Source organism: Mirounga leonina, unplaced genomic scaffold (assembly GCF_011800145.1).
Source record: "Mirounga leonina isolate KUSES-001 unplaced genomic scaffold, KU_Mleo_1.0 Mir_126, whole genome shotgun sequence".
NCBI lineage: Eukaryota > Metazoa > Chordata > Mammalia > Carnivora > Phocidae > Mirounga > Mirounga leonina.
This window is the reverse complement of record NW_023270314.1, coordinates 11,641,991-11,655,314: the sequence shown is the minus strand read 5'-3', so window position 1 is coordinate 11,655,314 and position 13,324 is coordinate 11,641,991.

Sequence of the window (13,324 nt, the reverse complement as noted above, 5' to 3'; positions counted from 1 at the left end):
ATCACAAATGTCATTCAACAGTAGGTTCATATCATCCAGATCTTGCTTCACTTTGTTGAATAAAGCCACAGCTAGATAGTTAAAAATTATGCCTAGGATTTTTTATCATAACTATATTACATAATAGTCAGCAGTTGAACAGGGTTGTCATATCTGAAAATCTCCAATAATTGCTATTAATTCCTGCTAATTTGTTTATTTTTAACCACCTAATTTTATACCTACTTTCCCATTTTAAAATTAACTCTTAGTCAAGTTTTTTAGATAAATGCTAAATTTGCTTTTCTCATTTTCATATTTTCTCAAACGCTCATAGGTTAAAAGCAGCAATTATTTTGGTGACTTTCATGAAATTTAAGAATGCCACTGTTCATTATGAACTCTGAAGGAAAATTCTCTATTTTTCTTTTAAAATCTTAATAGTCACAACTATTAGCACTTCAGAATAATGCTTAATGTTCTTTCATGTCTGTGTTATAAGGCTATTTTGTAGTAATGTACTAATGTTAACGTTAACATCTTACATAACCCCAGTTTGTTTGTCAAAACTAAGATGTTAGCATTAGGGAAACCGGGTGATGGACTTCTCTCTTCTATCATTGCAGCTTTTCTGTAAATATAAAAAGTGTTTTAAGGGCACAAAGGCAATGTATAGAAAGGATAGCTTTTTAACAAATGGTGTGTTGGGACAATTAGACATCCATGTGCAAAAAAATTAACTTGAACCCATATATCACACCACATAACTAAAAAGAGTTCAAAAGGGATCACGGACCTAAATGAAAAACCTAAAACCATAAAAGTTTTAGAAAAAAAAAATAGGAGACAACTTTTGTGACCTGGGTGTTAGGCAAAGATTTCTTAGAGCACGATCAAGAAAAGGACAGATATACAAATGGAACTTAAACATAGTTTAAATACTTATGATGCTTTTTAAAAGACACTGCTATGATAATAAAAGATAATGAAAAGACTGGGAGAAAATCTTTACAAAGCATATACATGCTGAAGGGACACAAGGACTGTTTTGGAGGTGAAGAATATATTCACTCTCAACTGTAGTGATGGCCTCACGGGTGTATGCATATGTAAAAACTTACCAAATTGTGTAATTTGTTATCTTTATTTTTTTCTTGTTAATTTTTTCTTTATTCAGGACAAGAAGGAACCATTAATGTTTAATTTTTGAGAATTCCAGATGTATTGCATTTCTAATCAATAATCACTTCTCAATTGGTATCAGGTGAGGTACCATGTGGAGCTTGTTCCTACTTTATCAGAATTAGCAACTAAGGCTCAATTGAGAACAACAGGGGCTGAGCATCTACATTCTTAGTTTCAGAGAACCATCAGGTATCAGGACCAGCTACTCCCTTGAGCACTATACACATTTTTTTTTTCAAAAAAAATTTAAATTTTATTTTATTATGTTAATCACCATACATTATATCATTAGTTTTTAATGTAGTGTTCCATGATTCGTTGTTTGCGCATAACACCCAGTGCTCCATTCAATACGTGCCCTCTTTAATACCCATCACCAGGCTGACCCATCCCCCCTCCCCCCTCCCCTCTAGAACCCTCAGTTTGTTTCTCAGAGTCCATAGTCTCTCATGGTTCGTCTCCCTCTCCGATTTCCCTACCTTCATTTTTCCCTTCCTACTATCTTCTTTTTTTTAAAACATATAATGTATTATTTGTTAAAGATTTTATTTATTTGAGAGAGTGAGCACGAGCAGGTGGGAGGGGCAGAGGGAAAGGGAGAAGCAGACTCCCCGCCAAGAAAAAAGCCCAACACGGGACCAGATCGCAAGACCCTGATATCATGACCCAAGCCGAAGGCAGACGCCCAATCAACTGAGGCACCCAGGTGCCCCAAAGAGAGTCTTGTCAACAAATGGTACTGGAGTAACAGGATATCTCTATGGAAAAAAAGTGAACCTCTACTCTCATACCATATATAAATACTGACTCAAAGTACATTCTAAACCTAGATATAAAAGCTAAAATTATAAAACTTCTAGGAGAAAACATAGAAGAAAATATCTTCAACTTTAGTATAAGCATAGATTTCTTAAATAGGACACAGAAAACACATTAAAAATTGATAAATTTTACTTCATAAAAATTAAGAACATTTGCTCTTTGAAAGACACTGTTTTAAAAACAAGGCAAGTTACAGGCTGGGTGAAAGATTCACAATACATACATTTGGCGAAGGGGTATTATCAAGACTTCTTTAAAAACTAATCAAAAGCAGGCAAAAGATTTGAACTTGCACTTCTCAAAAGAAGATATATGAATGACAATACCTGAAAAGATGTCTTATCATTAAGAAAATACAAATTAAAACCACAATGTGATACTATAATATAGACACTAAAAAGGCTAAAATTGTGAAGTCTGACAATATGAAATGTTACAGAGTTGGGACTGCTGTTGGGTGTGTAAAATGAGACAACCACTTTGGAAAACAATTTAGCTCTCTGTTATAAACATACACCAGTGAACCAACAGTTCTCCTCCTAGAGGAATGAAAATAATATCCACACAAAGACTTGAACACAAATTTTTGTAGCAGATATAGTCATAATAACTAAAAAAAAAAAAGGAAACTATTGAAGTGTTCATCAAAAGTTGAATGGATAAATTATGGTATATCCATTCAATAAATTACTACTTAGCAATAAAAAGCAATGAACTACTAATACATTCATCAACATGGACAAATCACAGAGGCATGCTGACATAAGGTAAAGAATCCAGATATAAGAGTATTTGTAGTATGACTCCACTTCTAGGAAATTCTAGAAAAGAAAAAACTATCCATAGTGACGAAGAGCAGGTCAGTGGGTACCTGGGGCCAGGGTCAGAAGGTATTGACTAGAAGGGGTAGAGAGAACTCTTTTGGATGATGAAAATGTTTTCTATTTTCATTGTGGTGATGATTAATCAGGTGTTTACATTTGCCAATACTCATCAAACTGCATTTAAGATGAGTAAATTTTATTGAATGCAAACTATGTCTTAATATAAAGAATAGTAGAAAAAACCTTTACTTTCTCAGGTTTCTTTCTCTCTTCAATTCACTTCAGCCTGGCTTAAATCACCACTACTCCCTAAAAATTAATCCGACAAAAGATCACCAATTGCTTCCCAATTGCAAATTCAATTTCTTGCCTTCCATGACACCACATTATTCTCACTTACGTATTTTTCTGCTCAGTCTTTCTCAATCTCTCTTGAGAGTTCTTGATAATAATCTGACTGGCTATAAATTCATGCTTGCCTTAGTTACCGAAGTCTATAAATTGCCCTTCCATGACTACATCCCAGCCCTACCTCTTTTCCAAATCATCCTTCACACTTCAGCCAAGGAAGCACCATACCTGACATGTAGTAAACCCACACAAAAGTTCTTGAGTGAATGAATCATGTAACTTGCTCTTCCATGGTTACTCATGACAGTAAGGATAATAATAACCTTCAGGGGATACTGGACAATGAGTGAAAATTATGAACTCTCTCCCTAAAAAAATGTACATTATGCACATATAATATTTTGCATATAATTTAAAAGTGGTTCATGAAACTCCTGAAGCTCATATAAAATTAAGAACATTATAGGATAAAATGGAAACTCCTTAGCCTGACCCTTCATCATCTGACCCTCCTATATTTCAGTATCTTTCTCTAGCTGTGCCCCCTTTATATCCTATATTCTAGCCATGTAAACTACTAGCATTTCACTAAATGAATTTAACTGTTTAAAGTCTTTGTGTATTTACATTGTGCTGCTTCCTTTGCCTGGAATAAAGCAAGATGTTGTTACAAATATTTTGACATTCCTGTGCCACAATATTAAAACCTTAGTTTCTATTACCAAACATTTAATATAACAGATATCTGTGATATGAGCTATTTTGGGGATGGTAGTGGCCAAAGATGGTGTGAGGATCAATACCAATGTGAGGCTCAAAAATGGAATTAGAAGGGCTTTTTTTGTATATTACTTTAAAATAAAAAAAAGATGTGATGAAATGATTTATGAAAGTGATATGAAAATGTTTAGGCAAATGTATCTAAACTTTTACAGGTGCAACAACTACAGAGTTTGACACCAGGGCTAGAAATAACTTTTTAAAAAATTTTTAAATGACGAATGATATTGGCAGCATTAGGTACATTTCTGACAGGAAAGAGCTTCTATTTTGACATGCATTTGACTAATCTTCTGGTTACCATTGTATTCTGACAACTGGAAAAAATTTTCCCAGATGGTCTTGTGACTATGTATTTCAGATCTTGTTTCTCACACCCATATACTTCTGGTGCCAAGAGTGGTAGGACATGTTTTGTTTTGTTTTAAGATTTTATTTATTTATTTGACAGAGAGACAGTGAAAGAGGGAACACAAGCAGGGGGAGTGGGAGAGGCAGAAGCAGGCTTCCCGCTGAGCAGGGAGCCCGATGCGGGGCTTGATCCCAGGACCCTGGGATCATGACCTGAGCTGAAGGCAGACGCTTAACGACTGAGCCACCCAGGTGCCCTGAAGGACATGTTCATTGTACAATATAACTTCCATCCCTGCACCTTTTTACTGCAGTGCCAGATGCATTGGATGCAGGTGGATAATAAGAGTATCTCTGGAAGTCATTTCAAACACCAGATCAACTAGCAATAATTTAACTGCAGGAAGTGATGGCTACCTACATAACCCAAATACAAGTATCTCTTGAGTCTATTTTCCCTTAACAACATCCCCAAATGTTTACAGCCAGATTCCCGCTTCTCCCTCCCCCACACATCACATAAAAGGGGAAGTGAATGGAGGGGAATTTGGAGTGGAAAGAACCAACAGCATTAACTGTTTGAAGTGAACATATCTCATTTTTGCAAATTTTACAAAAACATATGACATGTAAACACGTTATTAGGGTCCCTCCTACGGCCTTACGAAGGGCCCAGGTAAATGAGGGGTCCCAAAGCTTAAACTTCATTAACTTTTAATAAATCTGCCTATTAATACTGTACATGGTACGAAAGTCAAAAGGTGCAAGAGGATAATACAAAGTTCCTTCCAAACGTGTCCCTTAGCTACAAGTTCTCTATTGGAGGCAAAAAATATTCAGTTTCCTGAGTCCTCCCTGAAATACTATGCTTGGATAAGCATTTTGTACTGAACATTTGGTCACTTCCCCCTCATCTTTTCTTACACAAATATTAACCTGCTACACAATGTTTTGCACCTTGCTTTTTTTTTTTTTTTTTTAAGACAGCTTTATTGGCTACAGTTCACATACCATACAATTTACTCATTTAAAGTGTATGGTTCAGTGTTTTTTAGTATATTCACAGATAGGTATACCCATCACCAAAGTTGATTTCAGGACATTTTCATCACCTCAAAAAGAAACCGGATACCCTTTAGCTATCACCCACCTATCTGTTAACGTCTCTCCCTGCCTATTCCTACACAACCACTAATTTACTTTCTATCTCTCAATATCTTTCTCTGGTCTGGACATTTTATATGAATGGGATCATATAATATGCAGTTCTGTGACTTGCTTCTTTCACTTAGCATGATGTTTTCAAGGTTTATTCTTGTATCAGTACTTATACTAATCAGCACCTGTATCAGAATTTAGTAATTTGTGTCTTCTTGCTCTTGGTTAGTCTAGTAGAGGTTTATCAATTTTATTGATCTATTGCATTCTTGTTTTCAATTTATTGATTTCTGCTCTAATTTATATATTTTTCCCTCTGCTTACTTTAGGCTTAAATTGTTCTTTCTCTAGTTTCCTAAAGTGGGAGTTTAGATGTTTTATTTTAGATTTTCCCTACTAATATATGCACTTAATGCCATAAATTTTTCTCTAAGCACTGTTTTCACTACATTCATATATTTTGATAAGCTGTATTTTTAAAAAAATTTTTTTAAAAGATTTTATTTATTTATCAGAGAGAGAGAGCACAAGCAGGGGCCGCGTCAGCAGAGGGAGAAGCAGGTTTCCCGCCGAGCAAGGAGCCTGATGTGGGGCTCGATCCCAGAACCCTGGGAGCATGACCTGAGCTGAAGGCAGACACTTAACTGACTGAGCTACCCAGGTGTCCCTGTATTTTTTATTTTCATTTAGTTCAAAATGTTTTTAAATTTCTCTTGAGACTTCTTTTCTGACTCAAGTATTATTTAGAAGTGTGGTGTTTCACATTCATTTTTGAAAGATATATTTCTGTGTGTAGAATACTAGATTGACAATTTTTGCCTTTTAGTAGTTTAAATATGTTGCTCCAATGTCTTCATTGTTTGTATTGTTTCTGACAAGAATTCTGATGTCATCTTTTGTCCCTCCATATGTAACAAGTCTTTCTCTTTGGCTTCCTAAAAAAAATAACAGCTTTACTGAGACACAATTAATATTCCATATAACACACTGATTTAAAATGCATCAATTGGGGCGCCTGGGTGGCTCAGTTGGTTAAGCATCTGCCTTCGGCTCAGGTCATGATCTCAGAGTCCTGGGATCGAGTCCCCGCATCAGGCTCCTTGCTCAGCAGGGAACCTGCTTCTCCCTCTCTCTCTGCCTGCCACTTCCCCTGCTTCTCTCTCTCTCTCTCTGTCAAATAAATAAATAAAATCTTTAAAATAAAATAAAATGCATCAATCGATGGGCATTTGAGTGGTTTCCACTTTTTGCCTATTATGAATAATGCTGCTATGAACATTTGTGTACAAGTGTTTGTGTGAACGTATGTTTTCATTTCTCCTGAAATGAAACCTAGGAGTTGAATTTCTGGGTCATAAGGTAACTCTATGTTTAACCTTAAGGAACTGTTAGACTATTTTCCAAAATGATTGCACCGTTTTATAGTCCTACCAGCAGTGGGTAGAGGTTCAAGTCTCTCTAGAGTATATTTGTAGTTTGAACAAACAACAAAATTGCCAAAATGATCTTATAGAGATTATAGCAATTCACTCTCCCACCAGTAATGCTCAGGAGTATCTGTTTCTCCACACCATTGCCAATAAAGGGTCTTATCAAGATTTTTTGTCTTTGACAATGTGATTAAAAGTGGTATCATTCAGTAGTTTTAATTCATGTTTCTTGTATTGAGTGTCATTAAGCATCTTTTTATAGTTTAAAAGCCATGTATATTTCATTTTTTTTGACAATTGTCTGTTACTCATCTTTTATTGGGTTGTTGGTCTTTTTCTTATTGATTCATAAAAGCTCTTTATAAATTAGGAGGATAAGTGCTTTATGTGGGGCATGAGCAGCTAATATTTTTCCAGTTTGTCTTTTGTCTTTGTCCATAAAGTTTTTTCCATGCAGAAAGTGTCTGTGTGATCAAATTTATCACTCTTTAGGGGCGCCTGGGTGGCTCAGTTGGTTGGGCGACTGCCTTCAGCTCAGGTCATGATCCTGGAGTCCCGGGATCGAGTCCCACATCGGGCTCTCTGCTCAGCGGGGAGTCTGCTTCTCCCTCTCCCGCTCCCCCCTCTCGTGCTCACTCTCTCTCTCTCAAATAAATAAATAAAGTCTTTAAAAAAAAAATTTATCACTCTTTTCTTTTAAGGCTTTTGAGTTTCCACTCATAAATGTTTTTTATTCTTCCATAATTTATTTTAATCCTTTTTCATATTTAATATTTAAGTATTTGATCTGTCCATAATTCAGTTTTATTATAAAGTGTAGCGTATGGATCCAACTTATTTTTCCAGATGGCTCTTCAGTTGTTAAAATGCCATCTTTCCTCCCATTGATTTGAAATGTCGCCTTTACCATATACTAAATTTTCACATGGATATATGTATTTATAAACTTTCTATTATAGTTCTTTGATCTGTATGTCCATTCATATGCTGGTAACATACTGTTTTAATTATTGAAGCTTTAGAATATGTTTTACTATATGATCAAGTTAATTCCCCTTTATTATTCTTTTTTTTTTTAATTTCATGGCTGTGATTACTTATTCATTGGGTTAGTTACCTATTGCTCTATAACAGATTACCCCCAAAACTAAGTGACTTAAATGGTAAACAGCTACTAATTTCACCATTTTTGTGGGTGAGGACCTTCAGAATAGCTTAGCTGGGTTCTTCTGGTGCAAGATCTCTCATGAGGTTGTAGTCAAGATGTCAGCGCAGGCTGGAGTCATCTGAAGGCTTGATGGGGGCTGAAGGATTTCCTTCCAAGTGGGCTTTGGCAAAAGTCTTCAGTTTTTCATTACACGGACCTCTCCATAGACCTTTTTGAGCATCCTCACAGTGTTGTGGTTGATTTCCTCCTGAGCAAGTGATGTAAAAAGAGAAAGCAAGGAGGCGGCACGTGACTTTAATGACAGCCTCAGAAACGACACACTGTCACTTTATCATAGTCACTAGAAGTAAGTCTAGCCATGCTCAAGGACAGGGGAGGTAAGCTCCACTTTTAAAGAATTTGTAGACATATTTTTAAAACCACTACTCATTTTTCTGTATGAACCTTAAAATTAGTTTATCTGCTTCCCAAAAAATAATATTACTGGATACAACAATATTATATTAATAATACAGTAATAATATTGATTAATACTAATATTTTTATTAGAACTTATTTTGATTTGCAGGCGCAGAACTTACTTTCTTTTTAAAAAATAATTCTGTCACAGTTTTGCAACATCTGTGTTCTTTTTCCTGTCATAAAATAAAATAGGGATGCCTGGGTGGCTTAGTTGGTCAAGCATCTGACTTTGGCTCAGGTCATGGTCTCAGGGTCCTGGGATCGAGCCCCATGTACGACTTTGCGCTCATCAGGGAGTCTGCTTCTCCCTCTGCCCTTCCCCCCAACTCGTGCTCATTATATCTCTTTCTCTCAAATAAATAAATAAAATCTTAAAAATAAATAAATAAAAATTAAATAAGTAAATAAAACATGGAAACAATATTGAGGTCCAAGCAACCCGCAATACATACAGGAAAAATTTTAAAGATAAAAGCTATATTTTCATGCCTAGCTTATTGTTTTCTTTTTCCTAAAATGACAGAATGTTCAGCCCATTTATGGACACCTGGCAACCATAGAAGTATATTTCTTACTGGCCTGTTTTTTCCATACCAGTTTCTAAATTGTTAAAATAATTCTGATGAGAGATTTTCAATGAAAGGGAAGAGAAGGTAGTGGGTTTTAATTTCAGGAAAATTGAACAGATATAAAACTCCTTTTGGTATATCTTGCAAAACTATTTATCAAAATAAATTACATATATTTTATTTTATTTTATTTTATTTTTTTAAGATTTTATTTACTTATTTGAGAGAGAGAATGAGATAGAGAGAGAGCATGAGAGGGGGGAGGGTCAGAGGGAGAAGCAGACTCCCTGCCGAGCAGCGAGCCCGATGCGGGACTCGATCCCGGGACTCCAGGATCATGACCTGAGCTGAAGGCAGTCGCTTAACCAACTGAGCCACCCAGGCGCCCTATTTTATTTTATTTTTTTTTTGAGATTTTTATTTATTTGTCAGAGAGAGAGAGAGCACAAGGAGGGGGAGCGGCAGGCAGAAGGAGAGGGAGAAGCAGGCTCCCTGCTGAGCAAGGAGCCCCGATGTGGGACTCGATCCCAGGACCCTGGGATCATGACCTGAGCTGAAGGCAGACGCTTAACCGCCTGAGCCACCCAAGCGTCCCAAATTACATATATTTTAAAGGTTTATAGCAGTTTTTAAAAAAACTTTATTTTGAGATAATTATAAATGCATAGCTGTTTGCAAAGGACCATACAGAGGAACTCTGTGTGCTCTTCCTCCAGTGTTCACACTTTGCACAACTATAGTACAACACCGAAGTCAAAGCTATTGACATTCATACACTCTGTAGAGCTTATTTAAATTTCACCAGTTATACATGTACTTGTGTTTGTGTGTGTGGCCCGATGCTATTTTCTCACATAGGGGCCTTGGACAGTCAGCACCACAACCATGACTTTCAACTGTACCCATCACCACAAGACTCCTTCCTGTCACCACGTTATAGCCACGCCCATCTCTTCCCTATCATCTCAAACCCTTGGCAACCACTACTCTATTCTCCATCTCTGTTATTAGGTTATTTCACCAACCTTCAATAAGTGAAATCGTCCAGTATATATCCTTTTTAGATTGACTCTTTTTGTTCGGCATAATTTCCTTAAAGTTCCTTCAAACTTCTGTTGTGTGTATCAATAATTTGTTCCTTTTTTATTGCTGAGTAGTATTCCATAGTGTAGACACACCACAATTTGTTTAACCATTCACTCTATAAAAGAAATTTGGATAGTTCACAGATTTTGCTATTAAGAATGAAGTTGCTATGAACATTCATGTACAAGTTCTTATGTGGAAATAAGACATTTCTCTGGGATAAATACCCAAGAGTGGATTGCTAGATTGTATGCTAAATCCATTTTTAATTTTGATAGGAATTGCTGGGCTATATTCCAGAATGGGTGTTATATTTCACATTCCCACAAACAATGTATGAGTGATCGAGTTTCTCTGCAACCTTTTCAGCATTTGCTGTTATTATTTTTTGAGTTGGCCATTCTTTTTTTTTTTAAGTTTATTTTTTTAAAGATTTTATTTATTTGAGAGACAGAGAGAGATAGCACAAGTGGGGGTAGGGGTGGGGAGCAGAGGCAGAGGCAGAGGGAGAAGCAGGCTCCCTGCTGAGCCAGGAGTCTGATGCGGGGCTCAATTGCAGGACCCTGGGATCATGACCTGAGCCAAAGGCAGATGCTTAACTGACTGAGCCACCCAGGCACCCCCGGTTTTGCCATTCTTATATGTATATAATCATATCTCATTGTAGTTTTAGTGTTTATTTCTGTAATGGCTAATAATGTTGAAAAATCTTTTCATGTTTGGGGAGCCTGAGTGGCTCAGTCAGTTAAGAGTCTGCCTTCAGCTTGGGTCATGATCCCCAGGTCCTGGGATCAAGTCCCGCATAGGGCTCCTTCCTCAGCGGGGAGCCTGCTTCTCCCTCTCCCTCTCCCTGCCGCTCCCCCTGCTTGTGCTCTCTCTCTCTGACAAATAAATAAAATCTTAAAAAAAAAAAAGAAAAATCGTTTCATGTGTTTATTTGCCACCTGTATATTCTCTTTGGTGAAATGTCTGTGAATGTCTTTTCTGTGTCAATGTCCAGTTTTCTAATTGGATTTTTTTTTTTGATGTTGAATTTTGAAGGGTTTTTATATATTCTAGATAAAAGGCTTTTATGTGGTAGGTGATCTGCAAATATTTTCTCCCAGTCTCTCATTTGTCTTTTCATCCTTTTAATGAGATCTTTGGGAGAGGAAAAGGTTTTTATTTTGATGAGGTCCAATTTATCTATTTTTCCTCTTATGAATTATGCTTTTAGTGTCAAGTCTAAGAACTCTTTACCTAGTCATAGTTCTCAAATATTTTCTTGTATATTCTATGAGTTTCACAGTTTTACATTTAAGTTCGTGATCCATTTTGAGTGTATTTTTGCATAAGGTGTGAGGTTTAGGTTGTGTTCTTTTTAAAATCTATCTATTTATTTATTTATTTTGTCTAATGGATGTCCAATTACTCTGGCACCATTTATTGAAAAGGCCTCCTCTGTTGAATTGCTTTTGCTCCTTTGTCAAAAATTAACTGAGTATATTTGTTTGTTTCTGGGTTCTCTATTCTGTTCTTGATTTAAGTGTCTATCTCTTTTTCAATACCATACCAGTCTTGGTTACTATGACCAATTTTTAACAGCTATGTTTTCAGTTGGTATCTTCTTATTGTTTTTTTTTTTTTCTCAAAAATTTCTAAAATTACCTAATAAATAGATGCCATGAAGGTAACAAATATTCTCTGATTTCTCTCATTCTTATTCTAATATCAAATTGAGTCAACTGTTATAAAAATCTTTTCATCTCATTCGTGTCTATTTGGATTTGTGGTTTATTCAGATAGTCAGGAGAGTGTTATATGTAAATGCTACGGCATGTGATCTCTTTAAAGTCTGGAATTTTTCTCAAGAGGCTATTAAATCTCATAGAACCATGAGATCAGACACATAAGTACTTAGACTAGTCTTTAATACACTGTAAGTGCTCAGTTTAGGTCAGTTTAATTATTCTGGTTACTTTATAATAACTTATTTTTATTGTTTATAGAGGAGAGAGGACTGGAGGGGGAACAGAAGGAGCTGTCATTTCTTTTTTTTTTTTAAGATTTTATTTATTTATTTGACAGAGAGAGAGTTAGCAAGAGCAGGAACACAAGCAGGGGGAGTGGGGGAGGGAGAAGCAGGCTCTCTGCTGAGCAGGGAGCCCAATGTGGGACTCGATCCCAGGACCCTTGGATTGGGACCTGAGCTGAAGGCAGACGCTTAACCACTGAGCCACCCAAACGCCCCAGGAGCTGTCATTTCTTAACTCTTTAAACTTTACTGTAATCTTACTGGTATGATTTCAACAAAGCTACAAAGTAAACAGTAGTACTTTCAGTGTCTACAGGAGGTAATTGAGCTTCAGAGAGATGAATAACTGACCAGGATCACAGAGATGGGTGTAGCTTCTTAATCTTTCTTTTGGAGAGGTTACTTGGGCAAATATGTATGAGGCACTGGGAGCCAAGTTTCTACCACTCACAGAAACTGTGGACCCTGTTGGTGCTAATTCAGCCATGGCTAACCTCTTCATGGTAGGGTGAGATTGAAAAGAAAAAATATTTATAGAGTACTTGGGTTTCATAATTCGATATCCTGAACGGTGTCCTGTCTTAGCACCTTGGTAAAGCACCTTTGACAGTGAGTGGTGCTTTGCCAATTAAGGCTCTACTTGGTCACTTTAACATCTATAAACATCTTTTTCTTTGATGTTCAAGGAGTCCAAGGACACTTATTCACTCTAGAGTATCTATCCTATTTTTACCCCTACTTCATCCTGAAGTTGGACAACTTTCATATGCAGACCTACCAATCCAGCTCCCAGACTCTCAACCCCCTTGTTTACCTGTCACACGACAAGCCGGTACTTCTCCTGCCTTCTCCTGCCAAGTACCAAACAAGTACAGACTACCCCATAGCCCAGAGCCCATTGAAATTATTCATACTAGCCAACCCAAGCTGTTTACATTGCCTCATTCCTTCCTTCTTATGGAGAGCACAATAAACACTCTAGATCATGCTTCCTCTCACTCCTGACCCTGCTATGGCCCTGCATGCTGTTATGTGTCCCTCCTCTTGGGAGCTGAATAACAATAAAATCTTTCTTTCTTTCTTTCTTTCTTTCTTTCTTTCTTTCTTTCTTTCTTTCTTTCTTTCTTTCTTTCTTTCTTTCTTTC